Consider the following 15,582-nt stretch of genomic DNA (forward strand, 5'->3'; position numbering starts at 1 on the left):
GCACCCACATCTGGAGCTGGCATTCAGGATGGATGCAGGGAGAATCATGGGGCTGCTAAGTGCACCTGTAGAAACACACAGAAAACACTGCTATGCAGACAAGGAAAATGTTTGTTTTCGCGACCAAATTTAAGTGAATAAATAAAAGATGCATTATGAAACAAACCAATATGTTCCTGTGTTGGCAAGGCATGTGATAAGTACAGAGATTTAAGTCTACCATATGTCACAGATACCACAGAATAGGAAAACAATGCACAGTGCGGGCTCTTTGATCGCTGAAATAACAATTCTTTATTCCAACCAATAACTGTATAAATATCCTGAGTTGGGCAAAATGGCTAACTCATCATCCACAGATCAGGTAATCAGCTAATCAGCTACACCATTTGCTACTCTGTAGTTAAATTGCTGTCAAACTTAAGAAGAGACACTGCATCCCAGTGAGGCAGAGAAAAAGGAAGTGGAGGTTTTTTCTGCAGGTAGCTCCAGATGCAGCTGGTACTGCTTTGTGCCCAGCACTGGTGTCATAGCTGTGCTAATGATACACAGTGAGTAATCCAGAGCTCAGAAATGCACTACAGTTTCCATACCATAATTGCACAATCAGACACACCAGGCTGTGCATTTCTAAGGGATTATTACACTTCACTGAAATCTGAAGTCACTCGGCCTTTGGCCTCTCAGAATCACCCAGAGCTTTCAGTAATCTCCTGGGCTCTGCTCCCTGTTGTGTCTTTCTCAGACAAATGGAAAACACATTTTCACTTCAAACTAATCCCCATTAAACATCACTGGAATCATGCAAACTCCTGAGCTGATTCTAATAATAATAATAAAAAAAAGAACATATACAGAAGCAAATTAGTCTTGTAACTCAAGCATTTTAATATCATTCTGTGAAAACCACTGCTGGATAGCTGTGATTAGCTGCTCTCTCAGGGCTTTCCTGGACCTAAATATCAGCTAGCACATTTCACTCAAACACAGGGATGATCCAAGCATTCTGCGAGCAGTGTAAGTTTTAACCTATGTTGGAATGTGCTTTCCAGCCCCAGGAAATTACACAGCATTATGCTTTTTAGTGAAAGAGAGAGCCAATTTTGCATGAGTCAATTAATTCAAAGAAGGTGAACTCTGTAGCTCCCCCACACACTGCATGCTTTATGTGAAGCACCTTCAAAGCAAAGTGTGTTGTGATTTACTTAAGAGAGTGAGCAAAGTATTGTTAATCTCAGCTTGAGTAACTTGCTCTTGAAGCCTCAGTAAGCTATTCCTACAGGATCACATATGAAGTCCTTTCAGCTAAACAACATTTTTTTCCGGGGCCACCTTCAATATTACACTGATATTGCCTCAACAGATGATACGTAATGCTCTGTCAAGTCTGCTATCCAGCCACCAGCAACACTCGCTGGTTCAAAAAGGTGAAGCATTCCTGTGGTACACCTTGCCAATACATTATTGTTCTTCAGGGAAATAAATTTCTTCCTGACCCCTGCAGGGATCAGTTCATGCAGTGAACATTTTCAGATTAGTGTCTCCAGCTGTGGAACTTGCTTGGATTTGGAATATGGTGTAAAACTCATCTCTCCAGCCAAGCATTGTTTTGAACATCACTTGTGAGGGCTGAATTTTGGTTTTGATTGTGTTATTTTTTCTTCTGTTGGTTTTTTTGTGAGTTAAGGTTTTTGTATGGAAAACTGCTTTGTGAGCTCTGTGTTATGCTCACATTTGAGCTAATGCGTTGTTTATTTTTAATTCTGCATTCAGTACTCTGGTCTCAGTGCACTGGTTGCATCCAGCAATCATTTAAGATGTGCAAATGTCTTAGCAGCCTATCCCAAAGCCCACTCAGGCTTTCTGTTTTCTTCAGTTGACTTTGATTGGGCCATGAGTAAATAACCAGGAAACTTTATTTTAACCTTTGTCCTACCTTTCTGCTTTCATGCACTGAATATTTTACTTATATTTGTTAGCTCACATCTACGTGAGAGATACACATTCTTCTCATATTGATCACCATGCCTTTAATTTTTCTTTTACAGATTTTTGATTTATTATTCCTAGCCACTTTAAATGGCTTAAAATCAGATTTGTTGCGTAAGTGGAAATGCTGCCAGTGTTCATCTTAGACCCCACATACTTGCAGAAAACCCACAAAGAGTGGGGAAGATAGATCTCTCAAGGGGCAGTGCTAATTTTCCATTTGTTTGTGATGTAATGCTTCCATTCAACCACTGCTCAGGAGATGGACAGCACATCCCCTTCTTATCCCAGCCTCCTTTCTTAGGTTACAGCAGGACAAGGCTGTGACTGAGTGATTGAGCAGGGTCTGTGTTCTCCTTACTGAGAAGATCAGAGGCTGTAACCATCTCCTTTGACCCATGGATGTTCTGGAAATTTTTCTGGTGCGTTCTCTGAAGTTGCACAATCAAGGCTTCGTGTGCCCATGGCTAACCACAACCACTTACCATTCTATCTGTGCTGGCTGCAGTTCCTTTGCTCATGCCCTGCTGTATCGCTGGGCAGTGATAATCAGAGTTATGCTTTCTGTGCAGTGAGGGTTTTCTGGTGCTCAGAGAGTAACAATAATGGCAAGGGACAAAAAAATGCAGAGTTCAGGTTGACTCACATGGTCTTTTCATGCAGGAATGCTGGCAACTGCCTTGCTCTTTGCTGAGGCAGTGCAGTGCATTTTCTGTCTTCTATACAGTGCACATTGCCACTGATTCAAACACCAGGCTGCCTTGTCTCATGTTTAGCGGTAAATCACTACCAAATATTTTACACCGTCTTCATTCATCCTGTAAATAGGAAAATGGCTCACAATCTGTCATGTTACCTTCAGACTATGCGTAATCTTCCCTGTGGCAAAGAAGAATACTTTTATTCTTGCAATAGGCAATCTCCTTCGAAAAAATAGTTTCCATCTCCAGAAGGTTTGCGTGGGTCAAAGTCTTTGCTTTGCAATGGATGAATTCAGATCATACTCAGCATTATACCCTGCAGCTACACTGAGGCCAGTTACTTGGTATTTAATGGCTTTTATTATGGACGTAGTCGGCTTGAGCAGGAACAGCTAGCAAATAATAGTTAAAATTCAAACAGCCATTAAAGTCTGGTCCTGACAAGATGCAAGTACTCTGTTACTAATGGACTTTCCCCCACAAGGGCACATTTGTTAAAGGAAAATGTTTGAAATATTTGGCCAGTTGACAGTGGAACTAAAGAAGGAGCAAATTCTAAAGTTCTTATGAAACTGTAGTGACAGCGTCCAGTCTACACACATCAGCAAAACTGATTACGAGAGACAAGTTTGTCTTTATGAATGTTTTCCGTAAGTTGGCTTTATTTAAACACATCTGTGCTCCCATTAGCTTCATGGAGAGCACTTGGAAGAAAAGTTGTCTAAAGATTCAGACATAATGCTTGACCAGCCAGTTAAGAAAATAAAGCTTTTAGTTTCTGTTGAAGCCTTGAGGAGTTCAGCAGTGCTCTATTAAAACTGAGATATTTTGGATTGCCTATGTCAGGAAGAGAAATCTCAGACTTGGGCCTAAAAGTCTTCTGAGATAACACATAGAGCAGCATATAATGTGGTAAACACTATACTGAGCATTTGGGACAAGAACTTTGAGGCTTTGCATGGACTTTTAGGAGGCTTAAGCACCAGCAGAGACTGCAGTCTAGGGGTAAAGACAATCTGGATTCAGTGCTTCATTTAGGGGCACTGACGTTTTGAGCAAGCAGATATTTTGCTTTAGAACAATGATGATTCTTGGTTTGGCCCTGATTTGCTCCATATTGCTCTAAGTATATGAAATTTAACAAAATACACACTAACTGGAGTGGACTGACACATGAACTCTTCCCATTGATAATCGTTGACGAGGGGTTTCATTCATAAGAATTCCTCACCTGAAATGCTAACACAAAGTCACATCCCAGACGTGATAATACTAAGAAATTTCCATTCGACTCCCCCAGCCTTTCAGATCTTTCCAGCTGTCAGAAAGCTTCATTGTGTTAAGTGCATAAAGCACTGGAGGCAGTTGGGGTTGAAGCACATGTTGTGTACTACAGCATCACACTTTGTTCAGATCAGATGCAAGTGGAAATAACATAAGCAACTTCTTTTAAAATTGCACTTACAAAAGAGACAGAAAAAAAAAATAACTAAAAATAATTATGCTTTATTTTGTTTCTAATTAGATGCAGGTGCTAGAAACCGCTCCAGAGCTACTCTTTACATGATATTTGCAAGCTCTCTCTACCAAATGTGCTCTTGGAGGAGCAAGTAGAAGCTGTTAAACCTTCTGAATCTCCCATGCCTCTGTAGTAAAAGTACTCTCAATGCCTGTGATTTGTTGACAGTACAGATTTTCTGTACAGATTTTGTTTTGCTCTATGCTAGTTAATTCAAAGACACTGTGCATACACTTAACTACTTAACAAGATGTTTGCAAAGAAAGACCTACTCCCATGGTCCAAGGTCACTTTATTTTTTTTTTTTTATTTAGTACTGTGCTTGCCCATATTGCATTCACATAAGTAATGCGTGATAATAAAAACATCTGTTGGGGCTTAATACATTTTGTTTAATGTCAGCTGAAGGAATACAGATAGAATTCAGTCAGGAAGGACCACACTCATGCTTTGTGTTTCTCCTCCCAGGATCACTTTTAACTTCTCCATGATGAAATGTGTGTTAGGAGTGGGGGAGAAACCTTCATTCTCACCTATAAAAGTTGCAGCTGTTTTCCTGTTTTTATAGAAAGCAGCAGGCAGATTTACTATAAAAGAGTAAATACTCTACAGCAAAGTAGTGTTCACCTTGAGGGATGATGTCAGAACCATAAATAACACTGCGGGAATACAGATATGTCCTTAAAGGCCTATTAAGAATGATGTGAAAAGGAAGTGAAAAATAGGCAAGCAAGTGTGCTGTGCACAGCATGTACATGGTGAACATCACTTTATATTTGATTTACTCTTAAATGCAGGAATGGATGGAAACATCAGCGGCAGAAAGAAACATAAGAATCCTGATAAAGTTGCACATGCAAGCTTTCAGAGACAGCTATGTAACAAATAACTGGCACTGAATGCTTGTAGTAGTGGGGAAGGGTAGAGGAAGAAGGATATCAGTCTTACTTGCTCTGTGTAGCTATGCTCTCCTTTCTGTGTTTTTCTTCAAACTGACTTAGAAGCTCAAGCACAATATTTAAAATCAGTTGCTGAAATTAGTATTGTGGCTTTTTTTTTTTTTCTTTTTCATTTTTCTTTATAAGGGAGTGAGAAATGTATAGAATGAGATCTAAGGAGATGCCCTAGCAAAAGTTATCAAGGAGCACGTGATGTGCAGTTGTTGAAACAGTAAACAGATGAATCAGTCCATTCTTGTGAATTGGTCTCCCCTTTTTGTCTTCAAATCTGTTGAACTTTGAACAAACTTGAGAGGCTTCTAAAAGCAGTTTAATTCTTGAGGATGTTTATAGAAAAGCAGCACAAATCAAGGCAAAAATCAAGAAACTGAAGATGCGAAATGACTCTCAGCAATCTGATGGCATAAAAGTCAATTATAAAGTTTTCTAGAAATACCAGGGGGGAAAAAAAATGGAAAAAAAAAAAAAAGAGAAAGAAACAATGTAATAACATTCATTCTTCTTTGGTGGTCATTTTCAGATTCCTGTGCTTCGCAATGAAACATTTTGAAGGTTTCAGTAGCTGGTTAAAGAACAAACTGTGCACCCCCTTTTTTAGTGACAATTTCATCAAACAGAGAAATGTGCAGAGTCTCAAGGAAATGACTACAGTTCAGAAGGAAAAAAAAAAGAATAGAAGAAAAAATTCATAGTCTTTCAATTAAAAATGTAATTACAGTACTACAAATACTCTAATGCTTTTCTATCTGCAGTTACCTCCTCTGATACATTGGATTGGATTCATCTTTTTCCACTGTTCATAACCACATCTTCCTCTTCTCTCTTTTTTTCTATCTGATATATTCTGAATATATAGCAAAAGTTCTTGCTATGACCACTTGTGGTTTGACACTATGTGTTACTAATTTTCCAGCCCACTTCCATTACTCAGTCTGTTGAGACTGCTTGGTTTTCCCCTTTTGGTATTTCCTTCCTCCGGAATCCACATTTCATTCCTAATTTTTTAACATGCCCAAGATTGCTGATGAAAGTTCTAAACTCAGGTTAATTCAATGACTGATCCAGAGGAAACTCATCATGCATTCCAGTCTCACACGTGTTACCCTTTGACCAAAACACCTTCTCCTTATGTCTATGACACTGGCCTTGATCTTCTTCACTTTAATGAAGTTATATCTCTGTTTGTGACAGCTGGGATAGATGTCATCCACTATCACAAGATCAGTAAACAGGTTAACAGTTAACAAAACCAATCAACCATGGGAAAACAGTCACTGATTCTTATCTCCTCCTGTTGGATAATTCCAAGCTGGTTCCTGCCAGTAAAACATGCCAACAAAGCATATTGCATACTGCATGTGCACGTGTTAGGGAAGAAATGAAAGAGTCCACATCAATTGCTACAGCTAGAGATTCTCTAATGAAGAATAAGGAGGTGTTTGTGAAATGAGACCTCTTTTCCTCCCTCTACCCCACTGCTGGCACCACCCAGCATGGTGAAGCTCTACTCACAGCTTCTTTGCCTACAATATCTGCATCTCTGGTAAGGTCAGGCGCTTAGAGAAGTGCAAAAGGAAAACCAGCAGGGAAGGGAGGTGGGTTCTGCTCCTAAAATCTAACAATGTAGTCAGAGGAGGTAAGTTCTTTGAACATGGCTTCCAAATGGCCTCATCGGTTCATTCTTGTGGTTTTAGCTTGAAAATGCTTGCCGTTGCACTCAGAGCTGAACAGCTGTATACCAAATGCTCCAAATGTCTCAAATTAGCAACCCAAGAGCACCCATCAGAAAAGAACCATTCTGGTGGCACTCAAAAACATCAGGCTTTTATGACATCTCATTCATTGCTCTGTCCTCATTCAACCTCACATTGTTTCCCAGGCAGGGCATATCTTCTGAATTAGAGCTAGATTCATTATTGGGAAATATGGAGACTGTAGTAATTGTACTAGCTTGTGTAACCTTTGCTTAAGTTGGATGGATCTTGCTGCTTTAACACTAAGACACAGTTTTCTCTGAGGCAACGGAAAGAGAAGAACAGAGAAAAAGAGGAATCTTCAGTGCTGATTTGACACTTTCTGTTATGTAGTTGATGAAAAATTTAAATGAGGAGAATAATAGAAATCTATGTCCAAAAGTCTTCTGCAATATTAGCTCCAGTGATCTTAGTGCAGAAGTTTCTCAAGACAGCAAAGTTTCTGGATCGTAACAAATGTGTTAGGAATTGGATCTTTCCTTCCTTCTTGTGTCCCCATTGTGGCAGCATTTCTGAGCCAAAATGATATGATACTCAGGTAATGAATTTCATGTGCTGCTCTGTTTTCTAAAAACAGAGCTTTCTTTTCTCATTTCTGGATTTTGCTGCCATGAAGTACTTGGAACACTTATTTTAATATTATCACTTTGGGTGAGTAGGAGCAAACTTTTGCACATTCAACACTTCCATTTTCTCTGTGTTTACTGGCAAAGGTTTTGCATCGATTCGCAGCAGACAAATGCTCTGTATTAGAAAGCTCTATAATTCAAATTGATTTTAGTTTGTGAGCTAATTGCAAAATCTTTGTTTGAATAAAGCAACTCCTCTAGAACACAAAGCCATTGTGACCAGCTGATCTGACAATGTGCAAAACATTGACAAGTGATTTTTGGCCATAATGTGTGTACTAAGCCAATAAATTATGCCTTAGCAGCACATGTTCAGAAGTACAGGCAACCTGGATTTAAATACAATTATTTTCTAACTTTTTTTTTTTTTTTTGCACCATTTATATATATTTGTACAGACAAGTGTTTCTTTTTCAAATGTTAAAAAAGGTATTTCCTAAAATTCTTACTTGCAATAAATATTTTTGGTTCTTCACTCATCTTCACTCATCTTTAATAACCCAGTAGTTAATGCACTTCAAACTTGAGCTGGTTGCAGCTGAATCTAAAAACTTGTTAGAAAACTGAAGCCTTTCTAGAACGGAGGGTATTTTTTTTAATGAAGAGTACAGACAGCATTTCATCCTTTCATCACAGAGCTTTGTAAGGTGCTTTGTCTTTACATGTCTCTAACTTCAGAAATGATAAAAAAACATAAAGAGGAAAACAATTACCTCAGCTACATCCATGAGCCAAGCTTCGTTCCAGCTTTCCTGGAGTGCTAGTAAAGGACAAATCAGCAATGTAAAGGAGGACAAATACTGCTATCCTTGGGGGAAAAAAAAAATATAAAATCTCTGCTGTTGGTTGCTAAAGGCTGTTACAGTGCTGCAGGGTGGTGCAACGATTCAGCTGAGTTGTCATGAGGAATTTCTGGTAGAAATAAATTTACTCCTATGTCAAATGCTGGTAGGTAAAACGGGATTCCTGGAAATCAACTGATTAGTGTGCATATTTACTTCTATTCTTAGTTCTTTCCTCAAGGTGAGGAGGACAGATAAGTATAATTTATTTTTGCCCCCGGGAATAAGCACCTTGGCTGCCCTGCAAGTTCCTTGAGCTCGATAGCATTCATGCATGTTCAAGACCACACCAGATCTCAGGTGGCATTTGTGCCAAGGTCAGCTGCTGGCTGCAGGACCGCGCTGTCTCAGCACAGCCAAGCTGGCCCTGCCCACCGCGCTCATCCCAGGGCTCACAGTAAGGTGACTCTCTGTGAAACACCATCGCAAAGGGCAATTGGGGATTATCCTTTGTCCCTGGCATGGTTTAACATCCTATGCCACCTTCCTGTCCCTGTTGAAAATACGTGCTGCTGTTTTCCTCTCTTTGCCTAAATCATTCTTTCTGAGCTTCATTCTCAAACGATGGGTCTCCGTTTATCCAGATCAGTGTTGACTAAGCAGGATTATAAAACCAGATTTATCCAGGCCATAATACTGTAGTTCCAAGGAGCACTTTCCAGTGGCTGTGAGGTGCTTAATCTTCTAGATTAACTAGAAAGATCTATGGCTTTGAACTGCTGTTTTGCGTCATGTCCTGAAAGCCGCTTTATGAACTGGTTGGGAAACATTAAAACAGTCAGTGATTAAAAAAGTTGTTTCTGATCATGGTTTCTGCACAAAAGACAGAGGATGAAAACATCAGTTCTTTGTAGTTTACTTGGAGTTTATTTTGCTGTGTACGATGCTGGCAGCAGTGCTTTCAATGATCAGTTATTTCCTGAAGACTTGTAAAGAGAAAAGGAAAGCACTGGGACATGCCCTAGTCATTCAGGGGAATGCTCTCCTCTTGACACTGCACAGCTTTTGGAGTGGCCTAGCACTCATGCTGTGCTGTGATAAAATTTGCTCTTTTAAGCCAAGTACTGGGCAGAAGAAAAAAAAAAATATATAGAAATCAGACATGCACCATCAGTAAGAACTTCACTACAAGCCAGCTCCGGAGTGCAGAACATCTTTTCTGCCTCTGCTAACCTGGAGGATCCCCATCCTCCTACCCACCAGCTTTTCCCATCTCATCTCTTTTGCTGTGATCACTCCACAAAGGAGCTGGATGCAATCCGTACCACAAGAATAGCCAATTTGCAGAGCCCAACACAAAGGTTTTGATCTGTGCAGAGAACACCATTTTGGAAATTTGGGTGAGAGCTGCTTGCCCTGTTCCTGTAGGAAACCCTCATCTTGCCATCCTTAAACACATCCCGATCTCCTCCAGATTGAGACTGTGTACAGCAGGTGGGAAAGGGGTGATAAGGCATCTCCTGACAGATGCCTGCATGGGACTGCAATTTTCATGAATTAACAAGGTTGGTCACAAGCACACAGAACTATTTATTGCCTATGTAGCAATTGAGATCACCAGGACAGCAATGAAATCTCTGCGCAGGTAGGAATAGTCTGCAAGTGCTTTTCCTGGTGATAATTTTCTAAAAAAGGAAACATCTGAGAGAAAAACAGCTCAATAAATGTGTTTATAGAACATTCAGTGACCATGAATCACGCTATAAATATACCAGGCTATAGGTTTCAGGGTTTCTTTACTGGATTGGTGCATAGCTGGTAGCAGACCTTGGTAACAGTAGCTTCATGATGGTTGTGATAAACTGTTTTTATTCCTTATCTCTGCCTTTGCTCCTTCCTTCCAGTTACACTAAGCTTTACCCGTAATGTTTATTCCTCACCTCATGGAAAAATTTTGACCGAGAAAAAGATCACTTCTGTTGAAAAGCCAAAAATGTTCAGCCAAAACCAACGTTTTCATTGTTTGGCTGAAAATGAGAGGTTTGCCATTTTAAGCTTAAAGTTTTTTTGGTTTGGGACCAAAATATTTTTGCTTTTTGCCCAAAAATTCTCCAATAAAAGACACTTGTTTTTACCTCAACAAGAAAAAAGTAAAAAACCTGATTGCTCACTAAAAGGAGCTTAGACAAGACCAGTTCTACAGAAAACAACCTTTTTCTTTAAGTAGATATTAAACATTAAACAAGACATGTTTCAGTTTGCCTTTGTTACATGAATATGGCGGAATTTAAGGCCCATGCTTGCCAACATATTCATTACTGAAACAGAAATAGTGCCACATGATCTCAAAGTTAGATTACAACCAAGAAAATCCTTGCTCAGACTTCGCCCTCTGCGTAGCAAATCACATCCAGTGTGCAGCTCAGAATTCCTCACAACAGCATTGGAGATGAAGCCTGGAGCAGCTGTGGTTGTTGAAGCACCTGAGCTTTTTTATCACCCATTGAAAGCACCAGACTGCACTTACAAATAGGGACTTAGGTTGTGTTCTGGAGTTGGATGTGATGTTGCTCGTTGCCATTCCTGAAGTGACTCTATAGCCACAACAAAGAATTAAATCAGTTAAATCTGTTTTATTTCTGACGTGATATCAAGAATTAATGTAAAAAGTGAGGAGAGGAAGTAATTTGCAACTCACAACACCATATGGTAGTGGGCCCGTGTGAAATTCTACTAGTCCATGGGCAGGCTTTCCCAAAACTTAACTGCTCTTTCAGAAAAGAATTTTTTTCCTAATATCCACCCTAAAAGAGTATAACCTCAGTTCTAGCTAAAATCCCAAGTACCTTACCAGGAATTGGGTAGACCAGAGCAAGAGCCTAAATGTGGCCTTTTGGATGCAAAGGGCTAGCCCAGGAATTGCCTCATTTTGGAGTGGATATTGGTTTTTTGCCTCTCATGATTATCATCTTGAACTTTAGATACATTTCATGGAAACTTCTATCAGGAAATTATAACATGGAAAATTGGCATATTCTAATGATTCTCATAAGTGCAGTTTCCAACTAGATAGACATCCTGTGCAACAGGAGACCAAAAAAAAAATGACAAAGCACTGATTTTCTTAAGAAGAGAGACCTATATTTGCTACCCTCTATAGAAATACGTCCAGGATTGTGGTTGTTGGGTTGTAATTTGTGCATGTTTCCACAGTATCAAACACCACGCTGTTATGCTTGGCTAACCCTGGAGGTGAACAGTTCATCAGAGAAGGGAATTGATGCACAACAGCAATAGAAACAATTTAGTGATACGTGAGTAAACTTGAGTCACTCTCAGGTAAAACTGCAAAAAGTACCAACTACCACCATTGAGTGACTGCAAAGCATTTAGGCTAATCTTTGTTTCTAGATGCCGAGCAGAGCTTGATATTAAAAATACTGATTTTCTTTAGAAGTTCAGGTTCAGTGTTTTGGTTTGGGTTTTGAAGGTCACTTGTGCATTAATATTTGAAAGATTATTACATATTTTCAGTTTGAAGGAATATCAGTACCATACAGAAGAGTGAAGAGAAGTAATGATAAATGATTGTTCAATGGTTTGAACAGTCATTTCAGTACATCAGTTTCCAGTGAATTTTAGACCTGTGACATAGGAGAGCTTTAAGATAGAACTTTTTTCCTGAGGAAAAACAAATGCATTAGACATTGGTAGACTTGGGATATTTTTTTCTTCTACCCTTCTGTTCTTTCTCATGTCATGTATTTCTCAATGAAGTAATTTTATCCCTGCATTCACATATTAGGAAAAAAAGGGGAAAAAAAAAAAACTGTGGGTTCTCATTTGTAGCAAGTTATGGTTTCCTACATGAGTTTTCCATGGACTTTATTTAGGAAAAACTGTGGAGTGCACCAAAATGAGATGATGATGGGGTTTTGTGTTTATCGAAGCCCTTTTACCCTCATCATCGAACTGCTAACATCCCGCTGTCTGGTAAACGAGAGGGTGTTGCACCAGCCAAAATGTGAAGCACAACTGATCCCTTGTGAAGGTTCCCCTGCTAAAGCCAGTGCAGAAAACCAGGACACTTAGAGGATCTCTGTTTGGTTCTTGCACTAACTTCAAATGGGGAAGCTGTGTTTGTGATCACGCAATAATGAAGGCTGAATAATTGATCAAATGTCATATAGAACCCACGCCAAATGCTGCAATGAGCCCCATTTCTACTACCTAGATACCCTGTGGTTGGATACCTCCCAGCCTTAGTGGCACTATATTGCACAAGTGAGTGACCCATAAATATTGGCTGTGTTGAAGTATGGTACTTCTTTCATTTTAACCAGGAATTTTCCCATGGCTCTTTGAAGAACACACTTTCAGTAAGTTTTGATCACCTTAAATCATCTCAAATATCGCACCTTAAATATTGCCAGTTTTAAGAGTTTATTTTGTCCTAAAGAATTCCTTGAAAATGCATGTATGTCAGCATAATTTAATCATGAGTGTAATCAAAAAGGGAACGAAATCTCTCTCACCTGTGTTGGATTATTTCCATTCTCCTCTGTTTTGCTTTTCTGTCACTTTTCGAATCCTAGATTCTCACGGAGACATGGTCTTCACACTCTTTCTCCTTTAAAACTCAGTGAATGTCAGAGCCTGGAAGGGCTTTTTTTTCCCTTTTCTTTTTTCAGGGGGGAAAAAAAAAAAAAAAAAAAAAAAGAGTGTTTTATGCTTTTCCCTCCTTACTGTGGGTAAAATCCTTAAGTGTTATAAATCAACACAGCTCTCCTGAGGTAGAAGGGCTCTACTTACACTTGGAAGAGTGGAGAAAATCACCTACTGAATTTAATCTTTTTCACCAATTATAATAACTTAGAAGCATTTCCAATTCTCTTTTCTTTCATGGATAAAAACTGGTTTTATGTGTGTAACTCCTAGGGTGATAATAGCAGGGAGTAGTTTTACTGCACGCATATAACTTTTCCTTAGGCCAAGAAAAGCAGCCACAGTGTTTCATCTACTCCCAGCAAAAATTAAACAGGATTAAAATATATATATATATATATCACTGATGGGAACAGAAATTGCAGGGAGATGAGAAGCTGGAGTATGCAAATTAACAACACGAAGTACAGAGAAAGAACACTAACTAGTTTGGCCTTTATTTTAAATGTTTTTGAGCTTTCCCAAATTAAAGTTTCAATTAAATCATCAAATTCTCAGCCTTTCTCTCCCCCCACTTCCCCCTTCAGCTACATGGGGTTAAAATCAAAGGGTGAAGAATAGAAGCTTGAATGTGTAGTCTTCGTGTTACTATTGCTGACTTCTCAAAGCTCAGCTTCTGAGCTTCCTGGCTGTTGGGTCAACAACCTCAAAGTCACTCATTGGAGCATCCTTTTCAGGAACGGTCCTAAACTTTACTCTAAGAACGTGCATGTGGGGACCTTTTGCATTTGTAGAGGAACTGTCCTGAAAATGGGTCTTAATCTAGAAAAGAGAGAACAGAGGGAAGGTTTGGATGAAAGAAAGGTCAGAAAAATTCCCTTTTGGAATAGCATGAATAGATATCAGAAGTGTTTTGTTGGATTCAAGTTGTGAAAGAAGTACAAATCCAAGTTTATATATTTCCCATGTAATTTTTGCTAAGAAGGAAAATGGGTTTTCAGCTGCACTGCACATTTCCATATGATAACAAGAAGGAGTGTCGTATTATATATCTTACAACCTCTCTGCCCTTTTCCACGGAGCTAATCATTTCATAGCAGAAAGCAATCAGGTTTTTCAGGTATCATTTGCTGCTGATAAATCTGAGCAGACTTTCACTGATTGTTCTGTCCTTGTGTGACTGGGAGAGGCCTCCAGGAATGCCCACAGCCTTTACAGGACAGCGGTGAGGCTGTGTCCTGTCACACCCCACATCCTTCCTAACTGTCCCCCACCACTGCCTTGCATCTCTGTTACCCCTAGTGCAGCATCACTGCAGATGCCATTAGGCACAGATAAATATGATGAAGTCGGAGTTGTTTGCAGAAAGAAACTGTGTTCTGAGGCTGAGAGGTTTTTTCTGCTCTTCTTCCAGTGAATGCCAACAACAGTGTTAAGAACTAAAACAGAAGAGAGGGGAAGATTCAGAGGTGTCTGTTTTGAAAAGTAAGCTGTATGTTTTAGAGACCCAAGAGCCACCCACATCTTCCTTTGCTGTAATTTTAATGGACAGCAACTAGATCTGAATGCAATAACCCACTTGCTGGTTCCCTTACTCTTCTCCCCATTGCAGCCAAGGCAGTTATTAAAGAACGCTACAGAAAATTATGAGTTCCACATAGAGCATCACCCAGCTCCAATCTGACATGGAAGGGAGGGGCTGGGAGGGGCAGTGCACTGACTTTGGAAGATCCTGAGCCTGGTAAGGGGAAATATGCAACAGGAGGGAATTAAACAGCACCATCAATGTCAGCAGGGGATTGGGCATGGGAGCTGCTTTCTAGCAGGATCCACATTTTTGTTCTTGGGTGTGCACAGATCAATGTCCACTGTGTGAGGGTGCTGGAAGAATAGAGGGGAAAATACAGGAAAGGAAAAAATGACACAAAAAGCAGATGGAAATAATGTAAAATAACTGTATTATTGAGGTGAATGTATGCAAGCCTCTCTGTAATCACTTTAAAGATCCTAAGGAAGCAGAAAATCTCAGCGTAAGCACCTACAGTATTAAATTCTTCAGTGTCATATCTGCTGGACTTTAACGTGAAACTTGAGGCAGTCAGATGTCAATCAAAGAGACTCTGTTCAAGAGTTGAAAATATGCTGGTGTTCCACTCCTTTCTGATGGGTGTGCTGTGCATGGCATGCGTTTCCAAATCCTGACAGAGGATGGGTGGGGAGGATTCAGCTCTAATTGTGCCATTTGTAATAGTGAATGAGAAAATGGGATTGACCAGCAAGGTGCATAAATTTGTTGGCTCCTATGAGAGCCCCTGGGGTTTGTTGCTTTTAATCAAGGGCATCAGCACTTTGTCATGGCTTACAGCATTGCCATTCCTGTGATCACCTCTTCTCTTACATGTGCTCTAGAAGTCTGTTGAAGAAGTTAACTAACCTATGTGGATGTCTACAAGTCTATGTACATGTATATGAGGAATGCATCATATATGCACATAGGCAGGATTTTTTTTTTTTTAGATTTTCTGTTCAAAAGAATGTAAACTAGATGGTTTACATAAGCCTCCTTCTTCCTAAAAGGCTGAGC

The sequence above is a fragment of the Phasianus colchicus genome, chromosome 20 (genome assembly GCF_987193195.1).
Source record: "Phasianus colchicus chromosome 20, bPhaCol1.hap1.1, whole genome shotgun sequence".
NCBI lineage: Eukaryota > Metazoa > Chordata > Aves > Galliformes > Phasianidae > Phasianus > Phasianus colchicus.